The sequence below is a fragment of the Hyaena hyaena genome, unplaced genomic scaffold (genome assembly GCF_003009895.1).
Source record: "Hyaena hyaena isolate Hyena2069 unplaced genomic scaffold, ASM300989v1 scaffold_651, whole genome shotgun sequence".
NCBI lineage: Eukaryota > Metazoa > Chordata > Mammalia > Carnivora > Hyaenidae > Hyaena > Hyaena hyaena.
This window is the reverse complement of record NW_024081282.1, coordinates 706,950-725,733: the sequence shown is the minus strand read 5'-3', so window position 1 is coordinate 725,733 and position 18,784 is coordinate 706,950. Positions and strand designations below refer to the sequence as shown.

General features: G+C 34.5%; 1 pseudogene; it reads right to left on the bottom strand.

The window, feature by feature from the left end:
* Nucleotides 1-3,322: 3,322 nt before the first annotated feature.
* Nucleotides 3,323-3,880, bottom strand: LOC120219797 (annotated as a pseudogene).
* Between the last annotated feature and the right edge of the window lie 14,904 nt (nucleotides 3,881-18,784).

Genomic DNA, 18,784 nt, shown 5'->3' with positions numbered 1-18,784 from the left:
ACAATGTTTTGATTACTATAGGCTTATAGTAGATTTTTTTTAAAAAAATGTTTATTTACTTATTTTGAAAGAGAGAGCATGCACACACAAGCGGGGAGACAGAGAGAGACAGAGAGAATCCTAAGGTGGCCCCACATTGTCAGCACAGAGCCTGATGTGGGCTCAATCCCATGAACTGTGAGATCATGACCTGAGCTGAAATCAAGAGTTGGAAGCTTAACTGACTTAGCTACTCAGGCGTTCCTGGTAGTAGGTTTTGAGACAGAAGAGAGTCCTCTAGTTTTGTTTTACTTTCTCAAGATTGTTTTGGCTACTCGGAGTCCCTTGAGATATGAATTTTAGGGTAGGATTTTCTATTAAAAAAGAAAAGCCAGTGGGATTTTGATAGAGACTGTATTGAATCTATAGATCACATTTGGGTGTATTGATTTAATACTATTAAGTATCCCATTCCATGAAAATAGGAAGTGTTTCAATTTATGTCTTTAACTCTTTTTCAGCAATGTTTTGTAGTTTTCATTGTATAAATTTTTCACTTCTTTAATTCCTAAGTATTTTATTCTTTTTCATGTTGTTATAAATGTAATATTTTCCATAATTTCCTTTTCATATTGTTCATTAGTATATAGAAGTGCAACTGATTTTTTTAAAGTTTGTTTGTTTGTTTATTTGGAGAGCATCTGGGTGGGACAGAGAAAGAGGGGGAGAGAGAAAATCCCAAGCAGGCTCTGCACTGTCCACACATAGCCTGATACAGGCTCAAACTCATGAACTGTGGGATTATGACATGAGTCAAAAACAAGAGTCAGATGCTTAACTGACTGAGCCATCCACGCATGCCAAAATGCAACTGATTTTTGGATGCTGATTTTGTATCCTAGTACTTTACTAAATTAATTTATTAATTCTTAACAGGTTTTTTTAATGGAAACTTTAGGGTCTCCTACATATAAGATCATATTTACAACTTGATAAAATAATAAAATAAAAAGTCAACAAAGAGCCTAAATAGACATTTTTCCAAAGAAGATATACAAATAGGGAACTGGTACATGAAAAGATGCTCAACATCACTAATCATCAGGAAAATGCAAATAAAAACCACAAAGAACTAATACCTCACACCTGTTAGAATGGTTATCATCAAAAAGATAAGAGAGATAAATGCTGGTAAAGATGTGGGGAACAAAAAGAGAATCCCTATACATTGTAGATGGGAATGAATGTAAATCAGTACAACTATTATGGAAAACAGTGTGGAGGTTCCTCCAAAAACTAAAAACAAAATTACCATATGATTCAGCAATCCCAGTAATTTGTGACAACATGGGTGAGCATGAAGGGCATTATAGTAAGTGAAATAAGCCAGACAAAGAAAGAAAAATACTGCACAGTATCACCTGTAAGTGGAATCTAAAAAGAAAAAAAAAGAAAAAAAAAGTCAAACCTACAGTCAAAGAGTAGAAAAGTGGTTAACAGAACTGGAGGATGGCAGAAATACAAAAAAGGTTGGTAGAATATAAACTTGCAGTTATAAAATGAATAAGGTCTAAAGATCTAATATATAACATGATAACTATACTTGGTAACAGACTATAATTGAAATTTGTGGACAGAACTTAAAGGTAAATATGTCAGATAATGGATATATTATTTAACTCAATTGGAGGGGGGGCAGATTCTTTCCACAATGTATATGTATACTAAATCATCACACTGTACAGTTTAACTATTAAAATTTCATTTCCCAATTATAACTCAATAATGCTGAAGAACATATCATTTGTAAACAGATAATTTCACTTCTTCCTTTTCAATTTGATGCTTACCCACCCTCCACCCCCTCCCCTGACTAGAATTTCCAGCACTATGTTGAAGAGAAATGGTGAAAGCGGGAATCCTTGGCTTGTTCCTGACTGTAAAAGAAAAATTTTCCCTGCTTTTCAGCATGGAGTATGATATTCACTGTAGGGTTTTCATATATGGCTTTCATTATGTTGAGGTAGTTTCCTTCTATTCCCAGTTTGTTGAATGTTTTTATCATGAAAAAGTATTAAATTTTGTGAAGTGCTTTTGTGTATCATTTGACATTACCATGTGGTTTCTCTGTATTTTTTTTTTAAATTTACTTAATTTGAAGGAGAGAGCACACGCATGACTGCAAGCAGGAGAAGGGCAGAGAGAGAAGGAGAGAGATAACCTCAAAAAGGCTCCATGCTGTCAACCCAACATCGGGCTTAAATTGACAAACCATGAGATCATGACCTGAGCAGAAATCAAGAATTAAATGCTTAGACTACTGAGCCACTCAGGCACCCTAGTCCTTCATCCTTTTAATGAGATGTATTACCTTGATAAATTTTCATATGTGGAACCATCCTTGCATTCCAGGAATAGATCCCACTTGGTCATGATGCATAATCCTTTTAATATGCTGCTGAATTCAGTTAGTTAGTATTTTGATGAGATTTTTTTTCATCAATGTACATAAGGGATATTGGTCTGTAGTGTTTCTCTTGTAGTGTTTTTGGCTTTGCTATCAGAGTAATCTTAGTCTCATAGCATGAGGCAAGAAGTGTTCACTCCTCTTCAATTTTTGGGAAAAGGGTAGGAAGGAATGGTATTCTCTCTCCCTTAAATGTTTGCTAGAACTCAATAGTAAAGCCATCAGTTCCACAGCTTTTCATTCAGATTCTGGTTACCAATTCAATCTCCTTACTAGTTATAGGTCTATTTTTGTGTAATTTAGTCTTAGTAAGCTTTGTACATCTAGGAACTTGTCCATTTCGTCTAGTTATCCAATTTGAGTAGAATTTAGTAATGAGTAGAATTTAGAATTTAGTCATTATTAGTCCACACAATTTTAAGTGTGTCAAGCAAGTTTGTTCATGTTTTTGAACAATCAACGTTTGGTTTCATTGATTTTACTTTTCTATTCTCTATTCCATTTATCTCTATTCTTTGTTATTTCCTTCCTTCTACTAGCTTTGGATTTTTCTTTTTCTAGTTCCTTAAGTTGTAAAGTTAGCTTGTTGGTATATTTCTCTTTTTTTTAGTGTGATTTATAACAATTCTCCCCTTAAAAATAACTATCCCCTAGTTTTGGTACACTGAGTTTTCAATCGTCTCTGAAGTATTTTCTAATTTTTTTTTAAATCTTGTTTCAAACTTTATTCCCAGGCTTCTTCAGCTTAATTAGCTGCAAAGAATGAATTGTGTATAAGCAAAAACTGAAAAGAGCTGCAGTGTCCAAGGGGCTTGGGCTTAAAAATATTAGAGATTTAGATTCTATCAGTTCCATGAACAAACTTTTTAAAAAGCAGTCATAATATAAAATAGCAGCTCCCAGTAACTTTTTCAAGTTTTATCTTCTTCAGAAGCTGACTCAATTCAGTTTGCTTCATTCTTGGAAGCTTCATCAAAATTATCCACAAGATCTGGAACTTCATCATCATCATCCTCTCTGGTAGCAAGTGGTGCCTTTCCATCCACAGATTGTTTGGGCAGAGCTTCAGCCAGCCTTCTTAAACTAGTCAGACTGTCTGCACCAAGCTGGTTTAAGATATTGGGTAGCATTTCTGTCAGCTGCTTTGTCTCAGCATGGCCTGTAATGGTGAAAGTGTTCACTGCCAGGGATGCCTGAACTTTAAGGTTGTTAAAGTGGATCACTGTTCCTTGGTTTGTAAACATATTCACTTCCTCAATACCAGAGATATTGTTTACCCCTAACTTCTTTAAGGAGAACTAAGTTTTTTTTATCATCTGCTGTAGCTGTTCTATGAACCACCTTCTTCTTTCGGTGAGCAGTTCCTTTCCCACCAATGCGCACTTTTACTTGCAGTTTGGCAAGTTTCTCCTGGTTCATGATAGTCTCTTTCATCTTGTTGGAGCGGAAATGGGACCGTGTGGGGGACTAGGATTGGCGCTCAGGGGGTCTCGGGTGGACCAGCTGAAATTAGGCGCACACACGCGGGGATGCAAGATGGCAGCTACAGTATTTTCTAATTTTCTATGTGATTTCTTTTTTGAGCCACTGGTTGCTCAAGAATGTTGTTTAATGTCATTGGTAAAGTGAATTTTCCAATTTTTCCTGTTATGGATTTCTAAACTTAATCCTGCTGTGGTCAGACAACATACTTTTATGTATCTTTTTATAAATCTATTGAAACTTAATTTGTAGCTTGATATACGGTCTACCCTAGAAAATGTCCCATGTGCATTTGAGAAAAATGTGTATGTTCTTGGTGTTAGGTAGAGTGTTCTGTATATGCTAGTTCTTGTTAGTTTATTGTGTGAGTCCTCTCTTTCCTTAGCTTCTGTCACACTCTACCCATTATCATAAGGGGAGTACTAAAGTTTTGAACTATTATTGTAAAATTGAACATTTTACCCTTCAATTCTGTCAGTTTTACTTCATATATATTTTGATGGTCTGTCATTAGGTGTATAAAAGTTTACAACTGGTATATCCTTTTGCTCTATTGAAAATTTTATTAAAATTTAATGTTTGTGTCTCTTGCAATCTCTTTGATTTAAAGTCTATTTTATCTGATATTAGTAAAGCCACCCCTGATCTTTGGATTACTATTTGCATGCAGTATCTTTTCCCATCCTTTCATTTTAAATCTCTTTATGTCTTTTGGTCTAAAGTGTGTCTCTTGTAGACATAATATAGTTGAATCAAGTGTTTTCCTATATTCTCCCTACTGTTGTGTTTTTAAGAGTTGAATTCATTTATACTTAAAGTACTTACTAAAAAGAGGGACTTCTGTCATTTTGACTGTTTTCTATATGCCCTATGGGTTTTTGTTGTTGTCATCATTTCCTGCTTTACTGTCTTATGTTGATTTTTTTGTAGTCACATGTTTACTTTCTCATTTCCTTTTGAGTTTATACTGTAGCTTTTGTGATTACCATGGGGTTTACATTTAACATTCTAAACTTTTAATGCTTACCAACTTCAATAACATACAAAAACTCTGCTTTTACAGTTCTGTCCTCTTTTCATTGTTGAAGTCCCCCAAATTATGTCTTCATACGTGTGTTCCCCAAAATATAAATAATTATTTTAAATGTCATTAGTCTCAAATTGTGTAGAAAACAAAATGTGGAGTTATGAACCACAGTTACAATGCTGGTTTATAAATTAATAATTATTTAAAAATGTATTAAGTCTTTTAAATCATATAGAAAACAGGTGTAAACCTGTTATAAACCACTATTATAATGTTGGCCTTTATTACTGCCTATATATTTTCCTTTAATGAGATCTGTATTTCTCCAAGCAGCTTTGAAGTGCTGTCTAGTGTCCTTTAAGTTCACTCTGCAAGACTCCCTTGAGTATTTCTTGCAGGGCAGGTCTAATGGTAACAAACTCTCTCAATTTTGTTTATTTGGGATTGTCTTAATTTCTCCTTTTCAAATTTGTTAAACATTTATTTAAAAAAAATTTTTTTTAATGTTTACTTTTGAGACAGAGACACAGAGCATGAGCAGGGGAGGGGCAGAGAGAATAGAGGGAGACAGAATATGAAGCAGGCTCCAGGCTCTGAGCTGTCAACACAGAGCCCGACTTGGGGCTGAAACCTACAAACTGTGAGATCATGACCTGAGCTGACATCGGACACTTAACCAACTGAGCCACCCAGGGACCTCTATCTAAACACTTATTTCTTCTTGAGAGACAGCGCACGAGCAGGGAAGGGGCAAAGAGAGAGGGAGACACAGAATCCAAAGCAGGCTCTGAGCTGTCAGCACAGACATGAACTCAGAAACCATGAGATCATGACCTGAATTGAAGTTGAATGCTTAACCAACTGAGCCATCCAGGAGCCCTCTCCCTCATTTTTAAAGAACGGTTTTGCTAGATATAGGATTCCTGGTTGAGAGTTTTTTCTTTCAGTATTTTTATCTATCAGTCCATTTCCTTCTGTTCTCCAGAGTTTTGAGGAAAAAAAAAAAAAAACCTGATAATCTCATTGAAGATCCCCTGCATTTGACAATTCACTTCTTTTTTGCTGTTTTCAAGACTCTTGTCTTTGTCTTTTGAAAGTCTGATTATGGTGTATCTTGATAGGGTCTCTGAGTTCATTTTACTGGAAATTTATTGAGCTCTTGGATCTCTATATTCACAATTTGCATCAGATTTAGGAAGTTTTCAGCCAGTATTTTTCAAATACTATGTCCCTTCCTCCCCTTTTCTGAGACTCCTGCAGTGCATGTACATCCGTTTGATGGTGTCCCACATACCCCTTAGGCTCTGTTTATTTTTCTTGAATCTTTTTTGCTTCTGTTCTTTGGACTTAATCATTGACCTATCTTCTTGTTTGTTGATTCTTTCTTCTACCTACTCAGCCTTCCTTGGAATTCCTCTAGAGACCTTTTCATTTCATTTATTGTCCTTTTCAGCCAGGTTTGTGGTTTGTTTGTTTTTTTTTTTCTCTAGCTTTCTGTGCACCTTCCTTTAATCTTTTGAGCATCTTTATAGTTTGTTTTAAAGTCTTTGTCTTTTAAATGCCATCAGGTCTACTTCAGGAACAGTTTCTGTTTTTCATTTCCTTTTGGATGGATCATACTTTCCTGGGTGGTTTTTTTTTCCCCCCTATGTCTTCTGGTTTTCTGTTGAAATAGCATTTTAACCTTACAATATCTTAGTTCTGGAAATCAGTTTCTTTTCTTTTCCGAGGATTTACTGAGGGTTTTGTTGTTTTTTTTTTTTTGTTTTTTTTGGTAGTTGTTGTTACTGTTTTTTGTTTGTTTGTGTTTTGATTGGTTTTGATGTCTCTATGCCAAGGATTAGCCCAAGGTATAACACCTAAGGTTTTCTCATATCTTGTTTGAATCCTTCCCTGGGCATTTGTGGTCAATTTCTAATTTTTCCCATATAAGCAGTTTTTGAATTACCTAGTATTTAATGTCTAGCTCCCAAAAGGGGGGAAAAAAAGAAAGAAAAAAGAAAAAGAAACAGGGGAATATAGGGGGATCAGTCTTTTTATACTCTTGGAAGTCATTTCACAAGGGGTTGGGGGACTGATTACAACGTTAAGAGATAGAACAAACATGGTTTCTCAATTCTTTGCACCTCCATGATCAAAAGCATAAATCAGCCATCAGCACTGATTCCCAATATTCTGAGGTGAAAGTTCTTTTTATCTATACTGGCTCCCACTGTGTGTAAGCTGCTCCAGAAATACATGCAGAGCTGCCTGCTATATGGTTGGGGTTGAGAAATGGGCATCTGCTACTCTTTTAAGAGCTAACTTTGAATAAAATTAACTTCAGTTTAATGTCAGAACTTTCCCCTGTAAGTTGCAAGGCTTCAACAGACTCCAGAGTTCCAAAATAGTTACATCAAATAAATACTACTAGTGCAATTGTCATCTAGATGGGGAGATGGATTACTGGTGCTTCCTACTCTACCATGTTTCCAGTATCCTTTCACATACAAATTTTTTTGTGTGTGAACAGCTTTTTGTTCCTCTTAAATACTCCTTAGTATGATAGCTAGGTCACATATAAGTGTACGTTTAACTTTATAACAAACTTCTTCAAACTGTTGCAAAACAGCTGGACCACTTTGTACTTCCATCAGCAATGTATGAAAGCTGTAGTGCTCCATTCTTGGCAATTGTTGGTATTGTCGGAATGCATTTTAAGCCATTCTAGTAGGTGTGTAGTACTATATTATTGTGGCTATTTTACAGTTGTCTGAAGGGCTCATTAGCACATCATTATGTGCATCTTTTCATGAGCTTATTTGCCATCTGTGTTTAGTAAAAGATCTTCAAATTTATTATCCTTTTGCGGGACTTTTTTTTAAACTGCGTTTTGAAAGTCTTTTATATATTCTGGATAAAAGTCAAATGTATGCTTTGCAAAAATGTTTCCTAGTCTGTGGCTTGACTTTTTATTTTCTTAGTGTCTTCCAAAAAACACAAGATTTTTATTTAATGAAAGCCAATTCTTTCTTGCTTTCCTTCCTTCCTTCTTAGGGGGCTGTACATAAGAACTGGTCTAAGCAAGGTCATGCAGACTTCATCCTGTTTTTCTCCCCTAGGAGTTCTACAGTTTTACACTTTATATTTAGGGCTATAATTCATTTTTGAAGAATTATATTTTTGTGTAAAGCAAAAGCAATGTACTGAGGTCTTTATTTTTTAGTTTATGGATGTCCAATTATTCTAGCATCCTGTTGAAATGACTGTCCTTCACTGAATTGCTTTCTCACCTTTGTAAAAAACTACTGCACATGTGTGCATCTATTTCTGGACTTTTCTGTTCCAGTGATCTATGTGTCCATCTTTTTGCCAATACCACACTAACTTGATTAGTTTGTAATAAGTCTTAGAATTAGATAAAGTTATGCAATTAAAATTCTTTTTTCAAAACTGTGCTGGCTATTCTAGTTCTATCGTTTTTCTAAAGAAATTTATATCAGGTTGGCAGTATCACAAAATACTGTTAGGATTTTTGAATAGTAATGAATCAATCAGGGGAGCTGATATTCTTAAGAATCATGAGTCTTTTGATTCATGTACACAGTATCGCTCCCCTTATTTAGATCATCACTTTTCATTATCAAAATTGGTGAAGGGTTGTAGGTTTAGTACACATTATGTAGACTTATACTTAATTGATACTACTGCATTTCATCTTGTTCTCAATCTTGGGGGAAAACATTTAGTTTTTAACCATTGTCAGGATGTATGTAGGCTTTGTAAACACTATTTACCAGATTAAGGAGGCTCTTTTCTAGTCCTATTATTATTGAATTTTTATTAAGAATGTTTATCAAATGCTTTCTTTTCATTTATTAAGATGATCATATGCTTTTTCTTTCTTTGCCTGTTGATATGGATTACCTAATTGGTTTTCAAAGGTTGGACTAGCTTGCATTTTCCAAGAAAAACTGCATTTGGTCATGATTTATAAAATTCTTTACACATTACTTGATTCAACTTAATATCTTGTTCAGGATTTTTGCATCTACACTCATGCTAAATATTGGTATGTCATTTCCTTGTAGCCTGTCTTGTTTTAGCATCAAGGTAATACAGGACTGTCATTCATTCATAAAATGAATCTGGAGGTGTTCTCTTGTATAGAATTGTTGGTTTCTTCATTTAATGTTTAGCAAACGTCACCAGTGAAGCTATCTTGGCCTTCAATTTACTTCACAGGAAGACTTTTAACTAACAAAATAAATTCATTAAGTAGATATAGGATTGTTCAGGTTACCTACTTCTTGAACAATCTTTGGTAGTTTGTCACTTTAATGACATTGACCTATTTCATCAAAGTTGGAAATTTATGTAAGTATATTTTCAAAATATTCTAAATATTTTCTTACAACTTTGGGTTTTTTTTTCTTGGTAATTTGGCTAGAACTTTTTCAATGTTCTTGATCTTTTCAGGCACTGGTTTTGTTTACAATATTTTTTACTGTTCTGCTTACAATTTCACTGATTTATGCTTATTTTTAATATTTCTTTTTTCTGATTGCTCTGGGTTTAATTTGCTCTTCTTTTTCTAATTACTTAAGAAAACTGAATCATCAATCTGATTTTTCTTCTTTTCTAACATAAGCAAATTCTCATTAACACTTTTTTTGGTGTATTCCACAAATTTTTTATGAATTTTCACTTTCATTCAGCTCAAATACTTTTTAATTTCCCTTAAGAATTCTTAGTCCAGGTTATTTACAAATATTATTTAATATACAGAAATTTGAACATTTTTCACATTTTTCTGTTACTGACACCTAATGTAGTTCAACTAAGGTCAGAGAATATACTTTATATAATCTGTTAAGGTTTTGAACTTATTAATGTTTTGTCAGTACCAAATTATGTGTCTTCTAAATGATTCATTGTTTTTTAGTTCTTGAGATGGAAAGGAAAAAAATCTTACTATTTTTATCCATAAAGACAAGCTTACAGTTCAAAAACAAAAAGTATACTGTGATATTAAAATTCCATGTAGAATGATTAGTGAAAAAAATTCTAAAAATGTTCCTTTGGGGAAGACCTCTGAAAACATAGCTGCAAAACACTGGACTAGAGGTGTTCCACTATTTTATTTTGATTTAAGTTTTGATAAATGTCATACAGAAAAATGTAAAAGAAACAAAAAAAAATACAGACCCCATGTCCCAAGACCCAGATTTAACAGATATTAATATTTTACCAAAATATTCTTCAAATAACTTTTTGAAAGAAAGGTACAATATATAGAGCTACCCAAACCTCAATCTTTCCCTTCTCTTCTTTTCTTCCACAGCAAGACTTTAAATGCTTCCATAAATAATAATGGTATTTTACAGATCTTTTTCTAAGCTCTGAAAAGTTTCATATAATAAATTACCTTTACTAAGACTTGCTTCTTGAATTCTTAAAACTTTCAAGTATCCTAGTATATCAGTGCTATATCATAATTTAAAAAATTAACATTTCTTGTGTAGTCAAATACCCCTTTTCTCATTTTCAGTTGATGTAGTTTTTAATGGATGTAATCCCTTTTAATCACAGATGTTCTAACATGTTAATTCATCTTCTAGATTCATCCCAAGGCCTTAAAGCTTCTGCTTGTTGCATACAGGGTCTCCCTTTCCCGGTATTTTTTCAATATTTAATGAGTTTGAGCTATGTATTTTAGTTTTCTTACTAGCCTTTATGTGAATCCAACACCTCTACAATAGTTTGCTTTCAGGAAATGTCAGAGTAGGATACATACAGAGGATATGTAGTAGCTTCAGTTCTTGGAATGAGAACACTATTCCTCTTGAGATCATCAGTTCTCTTATGCACCTAACATATGTGGTTAACTGTCACCTCTCCTGAACAATCATACTGAGGTCAATATTTTTTGTATATGTATTAGTAAGTTATAAATATAACAAAATAACTTACAGCTAAAGTTTATTAAAAGAAAAAAACCCTCCTCCATTACTCACAGTGGGAAGTATTCTCTTCTTATAGGGTGGTGAAGATCAAGTAATTACTATAAGCACACAATACAGTAGCTTTTGAATTTCAAGTGCTGAATAAATGTTATTTTCCCTTACTTCTTTTAAAAGCCTTGATGTACCTTGATACTGATTTTAAAGGAGTCTTATTTGTATAGCATATACTTTCCAAATCATCTAATGCAGCAACCTGAATGCTACTGCCTTCTGTCTGACTTACCTAATCAGGATTACGCTGATTCTCTTTATGTTACTAATAGTAGGAGGCAAAGCCATGCTAGGTTGAGATGAGGAGCATATACATTATTCTGTGCCTGACTCCTTAAATTTTATACTCTATGTGTCTCACTTCCCTCATACTTTTCCAAGTCTTTACAGAAGGCATAAATGGAAAACTACCACATGGAAATAAAAGTCGTGTATATTGTATATTGTAGACAAACATTTGATTTTGGCTGTCCAGTACCTACTTTCTTAATTTATAGCACTGTGCTTTTCCTTTGGAAAACAAATCCTTTCTCTTATTTCATGTGATTTATATGAAACTTCACTCCTTATGCTTTAAGGGTAACACATATGACCCATAGTCAGCCCACAAGACTGCCAAATCCCTCCAGCAAAAGGAAAAAGTACTTATAGTTTATTTGTAAAGTAACTAAAAAATTCAATGACAGACTAGCTGTTAGGGTTTTTGCTATAGGTTTAAATTATTAGTGCTCTCCATGATGACTCTTTTAAAAAAACTCATTGATAATGAATAATTATCACAATTACCAGGATAATGGTTAGCAGCTCCAGGTATTGCTCTACCCAGTTTAAAAAAAAAAAAACAAAAACTGTAAAGCCCTGGAAATCCTTTGAATTGGACCTATTTGGGTCATATACTTAATTTATTAAATAGACACAATGGTGGGATGGTTGTGCATTATCCATAAACAGGTTAATTCCTGGACAAAGTTCTTAAACTTGTCAAAAAGTCTGATGGTTCAAGTGTGGCAAGGAAGTATGAAGACAAAGGACAAGCTGTCCCCAAAATCTGCCACTTTGGCATACTGATTATTAAGAATGCTCTGCCCCTCCCCACCTTGTCTCCAGAAAGCAGAAAATAAATGAAAGGGACTCTCCCTGAGGTATCTTTATCATCAGATATAGGATATTCAGAGCTAAGAATGTTGTATGAAAGTGTCTTGTTAGTTTTAGCAATTTACCATAGCTCAAATTCTATTTAGATTTCTTTACTATTTGAAACTCCCAAATTAAGTTTTGTTTATCTTGTCAATTCCTCATTGATTTACGCCTCTCTGTATTGGAGTAAGCAGTTAGGTTCTAGCAGAATACCTGGAGGGCATCAACAAGGAAGTCACGGCCAGCTATTGGGAAAGTCAGAAGCCTGTCCTGGCAAGCAGTCCACAAGAATCTGGATCAAACCAGACAAGCCCAAGATGGCATGACAGGAAACCTCTGACCAAATTAGTAAGAAAAAGTATCAAACACTACTTCCTGCCCCCAGGTAATAAATATTCCACCCCCTAGTTAAAAGCTAGGGGGATAAAAGAAACCCAATCCCAAGGTACACAGCTCTCTCTTGAGCTCATTTGCTCTCACATCTCTAGAGTGTACTTTTCATTTTAATAAATTTTGCCACTTATGTTGCTTGTCCACTATGTTGTGTGCCTGGCCTTGAATTTTTTCTCAAGACAAGAGAGAGCTCTTGACATATTCAGGGTGGGCTGGGTTGAGGGCCCTGGGCCCAGAATCTCCCTGGTTCTCTCCAGTTCACTTGGCAACATCTGCCTAAAATGTATAAAGTCATACAACTTGGATATTTCTTGGAGACTCCATGTTATTATTGGGCCTCCATGTAATTAAAATTTATTTTTTTCCTACAATGAATTTGTTTCATGTCACTTCTTAGTCCAGGTAATAGAATCTTGAAGGAAATTTTTTTCCTCCAACAGTTGGCTAGTTGGCAGGATCAACTTTAACTGGCTAAAATACTACTCACCCTGAGATTGCTGTAGCTGAGAAATCCTGGCACATCTGATAAACAGCTAGCCAAAGGTAAGATTTCTTACCATGTCCTCTTCCTGGAATCTGTCTGCAGCGTCTGGTGGAACAAGTGGCGAGAGTCCTTTTTATTTCTAAATTTAGATTAGCAAGAGAAAATATTCTTGGAAATAGCTCCTTGGGCTTAGCAACTCTGATAATTTGGTAGAGTACTCTTGGTTTTTACTAAGTGATTTCCTTCCAGATATGGTCACTCTATTATTATGCAAAGGAATCACTACAAGTTAAGAATACCAGCAAAGGCCCTTATAAGCCTGCTGTTCAAATTGGCATTACAGACTTCTGAGTTCACAATTCTCATCAGACTGGCCTATGTTTCAACAAACTTTGCAGTGTGGGTCTCCCACGTGAAAACTGGATGAGGTTTTTCCTTTTTTCTTGCTTATGTCTTGAGAACTTGGCTTTGTGATCAGTGAAAATATTCTCTTTGGTCTCCACCACTCTGGAGGACGCACTTACTGGGGTGCCCCTTGGTAGCCAAGTAGAGTGGGGTTCTGAGATACTAAGTTGTAAGCAGAACTCTCTTTGTTCATCCATCCCACCTCTCAGAAAGGAGAGTCAAAAAAGGTCCCAGTCCATAGCAGCTTTTGTAGTTTTTATTACTGCTGAGAAGTCTCATTCCAGTAGCACCTGCCTGGTGTCACAGATTAGTGGGTCGATGACTGGAGGCATCTCAGGTTTTTGTGTGTGATCAAAGACCCATCCACACTGCCTGTGTAAAAAAGGCTTTTGGTTTCTTAGACAATTTTTGGGAATAAACTTTGGGCTCATGAGGACTATATCATCTATGCCTTCTCTAGGGATGCCCCTTACATCCATGTTCTAAGCCTAGAAAGTTGCCTATGAATCTTTCCATAAAAAGGCTTATTGGCTTAAATTGCAATTAAAATTAGTAAGATCTTGGAGTGCCTGAGTGGCTCAGTCAGTTATGCATCCGATTTTGGCTCAGGTCATATCCTTGTAGTTCATGAGTTTGAGCCCTGCATCAAGCTTAGTGCTAGCAGCTCAGAGCCCAGAGCTTGCTTCAGATTCTATGTCTCCTGCTCTTTCTGCCCCTCACCAGCTCGTGTTCCTTCTCTCTCTCTCAAAAAATAAATATTAAAAAACAAAAAAAGTTTAAATAAATAAATAAAATTAGTAAGATCTTACTCATCAATGGTCAGACAATAAATCCTTTAGATTGGCTATGTTTCAAAAAAAAATTCTTTATAAAGAGACCTCAATTGTCTTAATAGTATAACTAACAGCCTTAGGGATTCCCTTGACAAGATGAAAGAAATTAGACTTAAGAAAATACTGATGTCTACATCCAAGGTAAATCCCTTTCTTAAAATGTGCCCCCATCTGCCTTTTTTAACTTCCTCTTCTGTACAAAAAGTACTTCAGCCTAAACTCTGGATTCAAATTCACAGGTTACTCATGTAAATGCTAAATAAAATCCATGACATGAATTTAACAAAAGCACTGAAGACAGGTGATAGAGCTCACTTTCCTGTTTCTTAACAACTCCTACTTTCCAAAGCTCTGTAATCAGGCTCTGCCAGATTTAGGCATTCCTATGTAATGTCCTTTGCAGATGTATCCTGAACCCTCCCACCTAAGGGGAAAATAAATTTCATGTCCCTTGGACAGCAGTGTACCTTAAAAATTACAAAGCCCATTTTAACCTTCACTATAAGATCCCACCAAATTTAGAAAGAAATTAGAGGATTAGTAGACATTCACAACCTTCCTACTACAGAATAAACAGACGACCTTAATTTTTCCTTGCCTTTCCACAAATGAACAGCAGAAAGCTGATATTCAGTGGCTAATAGAAGCCAAGATTGAATTGTGAAGAGGGTTTTTGTTGAAATAATTTATACAGAACTTTTTACAAAGATATAAATCTTCTGAATCCCACATTAGTTGGAAATCTCCTGATCTAAAGATGCATGTTTAGTTGAAATGGCTAATCAATCCTGATATTCTAGCTATAATTCAGTTCTTTGTGGGAATTAGAAACAAGTTTGCCTGCCAAATTTCTACAAAACCAAAAATGCAACTTAGAAGCAAATCGAAACCCCCCAGTCTCTACCAATCCCAAAACTTCACCTATTCCTCTTAACACACTTATAGATACTATAAAAGATCGGAATATTGAAGCAGAATTGTCCTGTATTTTAGAAAAGGAAGGTAATTTCTAAGTAGAAATTACCCTGTAACTCTTAGAAAAAAACCCACACAACTTAACTTCTTTTTCAGTCCCTTTAAGTTATAAATCTTATATGTCTGAAGTGTAAACACAGCCCACAACTGCCAAAGTAAAGGAAAAAAAGAAGGAAGCAGGTCTTTTTTTGTTTTAATGCTTATTTATTTTTGAGAGAGACAGCACACAAGTGGGGGAGGTGTAGAGAGAGGGAGACACAGAATCCGTAGCACGCTCCAGGCTTTGAGTTGTCCATACAGAGCCCAACGCGGAACTCAAACTCATGAACTGCGAGATCATGATCAATCAACTGAGCCACCCAGGTGCCCCTGGAAGCAGGTCTTTTGAAAAATAGAAATTGCAAAAAGGGCTCTCTTGCCCTGTTATCTCTTCAAATATTACTAACTATAAGGTTTCTGTATCTGTCAGTATATGTATCTATTTTGTATACATGGCTTTTTCTACCTCTAGTTGGTATTGCTAAAATGAATTTGTAAAAGGGCTTTCTACTTAATTTGCTTAAAGAAAATGAAGCACATAATTTTGAATTCCCTAAAAATTCTCAAAAATAAAGAAGAAACTCAATCCAAATGAATTTCAACTTCATGTGATCTGGGAAAATATCTGGCATTAAAACTAAAGATTTTTGGTTTAATTAAAAAAGACATGTCTTTAGAGTTATCTGCATTAAAATAATACTTTTATTCTGCCTGGATTTACCAAAAACCAAATAAGTTCATGTAATCTCTACTGCAAAACTTGTCAACCCAAAATAATATAAACTGAGAATAATGTCGGACTTTGCAGACAAAGCTGTTTTTGTGGGCAACATACACATATTGGTTAAGAACAAGTAAATTAAGTAGATATAGATATAAGATAAAAAGGTTTTAGGTAAACTTTTTAAATATTGTCCCCAAATCTTTTTGGTAATCTGAAACCTAAAAGTTTTGCTAAGTGAGAAGGTAAATTCAAGGAATATCTAATAAATCATTCCCAAATATGATAAAGTAATGAAACATTAATTACCGAACACAGGTGTATCTACTTTTGGCTTCCTTATTACAGAGAAACTAAAGATAAATTTGGGTCTGATACTAAACATTTTCTTATGTTTTACTGAAAGATTATACTTTGAAGAATCGCCATTTCTTGAAATTATGAATTATGTTTCATGTCAATTTAATTCTTAGATCACCTAGATGAAACTTTAAGAATAGAGGAAATTTTCCTGCTCGACAGAAGCAATAGAAATTCTGGGCATCACAATGAAAAGATGACTGAGGTTTGTCTAAGATCTCAAAATCTTTACATCACCTTAGGAATCGGTGTACTACTACTACTACTAGAGTTAATATTTATTGACAATTTGACTATATATTAGATAAACATATATCAGATTTGTTTTAGGTATTTTTATATTCATCAAACCATCTCTAAACAACTGTATTATGATTATGCCTAGGGAAACTGATAGAGAAGATAAACTTGTCCAAGGTCATAAAGCAATTAAGCCTTAGAAACAAGATTTGATGTTAGAATCTACACCTATAAAACCACTATAATACACCACTTTTCAGTTATTAAGCTGAACTTCTGTCATTGCAGAAGAGTTTTATAAATTGAGTTTGTAAAATACTGTTTTTTTGGCCATACCTAACAGAATTACATGTTCCAAGGAATAATTTTATTTAGTTCTTAGCTCACTACTCCTGTCATAAATCCTAATAATTTCAAAATCCACTTATATATTTCTTTTAATAGCAAAATTTTTCAATATCTTTAATTCACATCTTTCCATGACCTTGCTGTCACTAAACTACCATGTCCACATCCTTGAACTTATAGTCACTAAATACTGTATTCTCTCTACTATTGTCAACTGCAGTCACCTTATTCTCTTATTTCAACCTCCCAAATTTCTACTTCCTACTCTTGTAAGTAACTCCAACATATCTTTAACCATACTGCAATCTGTAATTTATTATACCACTTCTCTATTGTGCCTCAACCTTCATTTTCTCACTTTGCTCTGTACCCAGATCTCTTTCTATGCCTCTTCTTTATAATCATTCCCTTGGATAGATCAACACCTTTTCATTTCTTCCACTTTGTTGTATTAACCTAGGGAAATTCCAATTCTAATTAAATTCAATTCTGTCTACTTAGTGATAGCACCAATGTCAGAATAGTTGGAGATTAAATACAAAACCATTTGACTAGTCTCACTTAAATTAACAACAGACTTCAAATGACCATTTTATGTACCTTTTAGCTAGCCTTCTAAGAGTCTATTTACTCTGCCACTCAAGTATCTATTTTACACCTTCCTTTTTTCCCCTCGATCCAATACTCTTTTCCTCTTAATGACATTGCTTCCTTCCTATTTCACTGAAAAAAACCAGAACACAATTTCTACATGCTCCTACCAAACTATAACTATTTAGACTTACAGTCTATTCTTCTCCTGTTGCTATCAATGTGATGTTTGCATGCCCATCTTTAAAACTAACTCTTCTATTTGTATACCATATCTGTAATTCCGGCAATCTTCCTTTCCCTCCTGCATCTTGTTTTGTTTTTTCCTCTACTGGGTTAGTCCACATTAACATACTACAACCTCAATCTTTATAAAACAAAACAATCTTTATAAAATAAAAAACCTCCTTGATTCTGTATCTCCCTGGATTAGGAGTGCATTTTTGTGTTTCCCTTGAGAGTGAGACTCTTCAACACAGTTTTCTTCATTTCTCACTATATTAAATTCCTCTCTACTATTTTAAGACCTCTCATTTCTTCCATCCATCAAATCAGTTTGTCAGGAGGTCTGTTAAGAACAGATCTGATATAGTTGATCACTCTGTCCTACTTGAGATAACCTTCTCCATTTGGCCTCTACCTATTCCTCAGTCTTCTTTACATACTTGACATCTAAACAGGAGCATGTTCCCAGTTCACTTTACCATACTTCTAATGCTTATCTTTAAAATTCCCACTTTCCTCATTTCACAATGCTGTGAGGAAGAAGCTGTGATTCCCAACAGCACTGTAACAAAGACCCAAATCTTTGGGCAATGATTCTAAGGTGAAGCTATTATTACACACTCACAGGAAACTTTTAGTAAGAACATATTAAATATTATCAAAGTTTTCTATTACCACATACCTGAAACTAATTTCACTAAGATAATAGGATACTTTTGTTCGGGAAACATTTACACCTTTTAGTGATAATCGTATCGATTTGGGGGCACCAAAGTAAAAGACTAAATTAGGGCAGGAATACAAACCCCGGGAAAAATCTCCCACTACTAAAACAAAACAAACATTAAAAACCAACAAAACTCGTAGCCAAACAAAATCACTCATAAAATAATTACAAAAAATAAGTAGTAACATTACTATAAAGAAAAGTATGTAAGTGCATTGGTATTCAGATGAGAATGAAAATAGAGCTTTTTCTGTAATCATAAAAGAAAACTTCTATTTAGTATTGTAAAATTACCTTAAAATTTTTTATGTAATTATCAAATTACACTTTCCAAATGTACTAAACATAAAGAGAA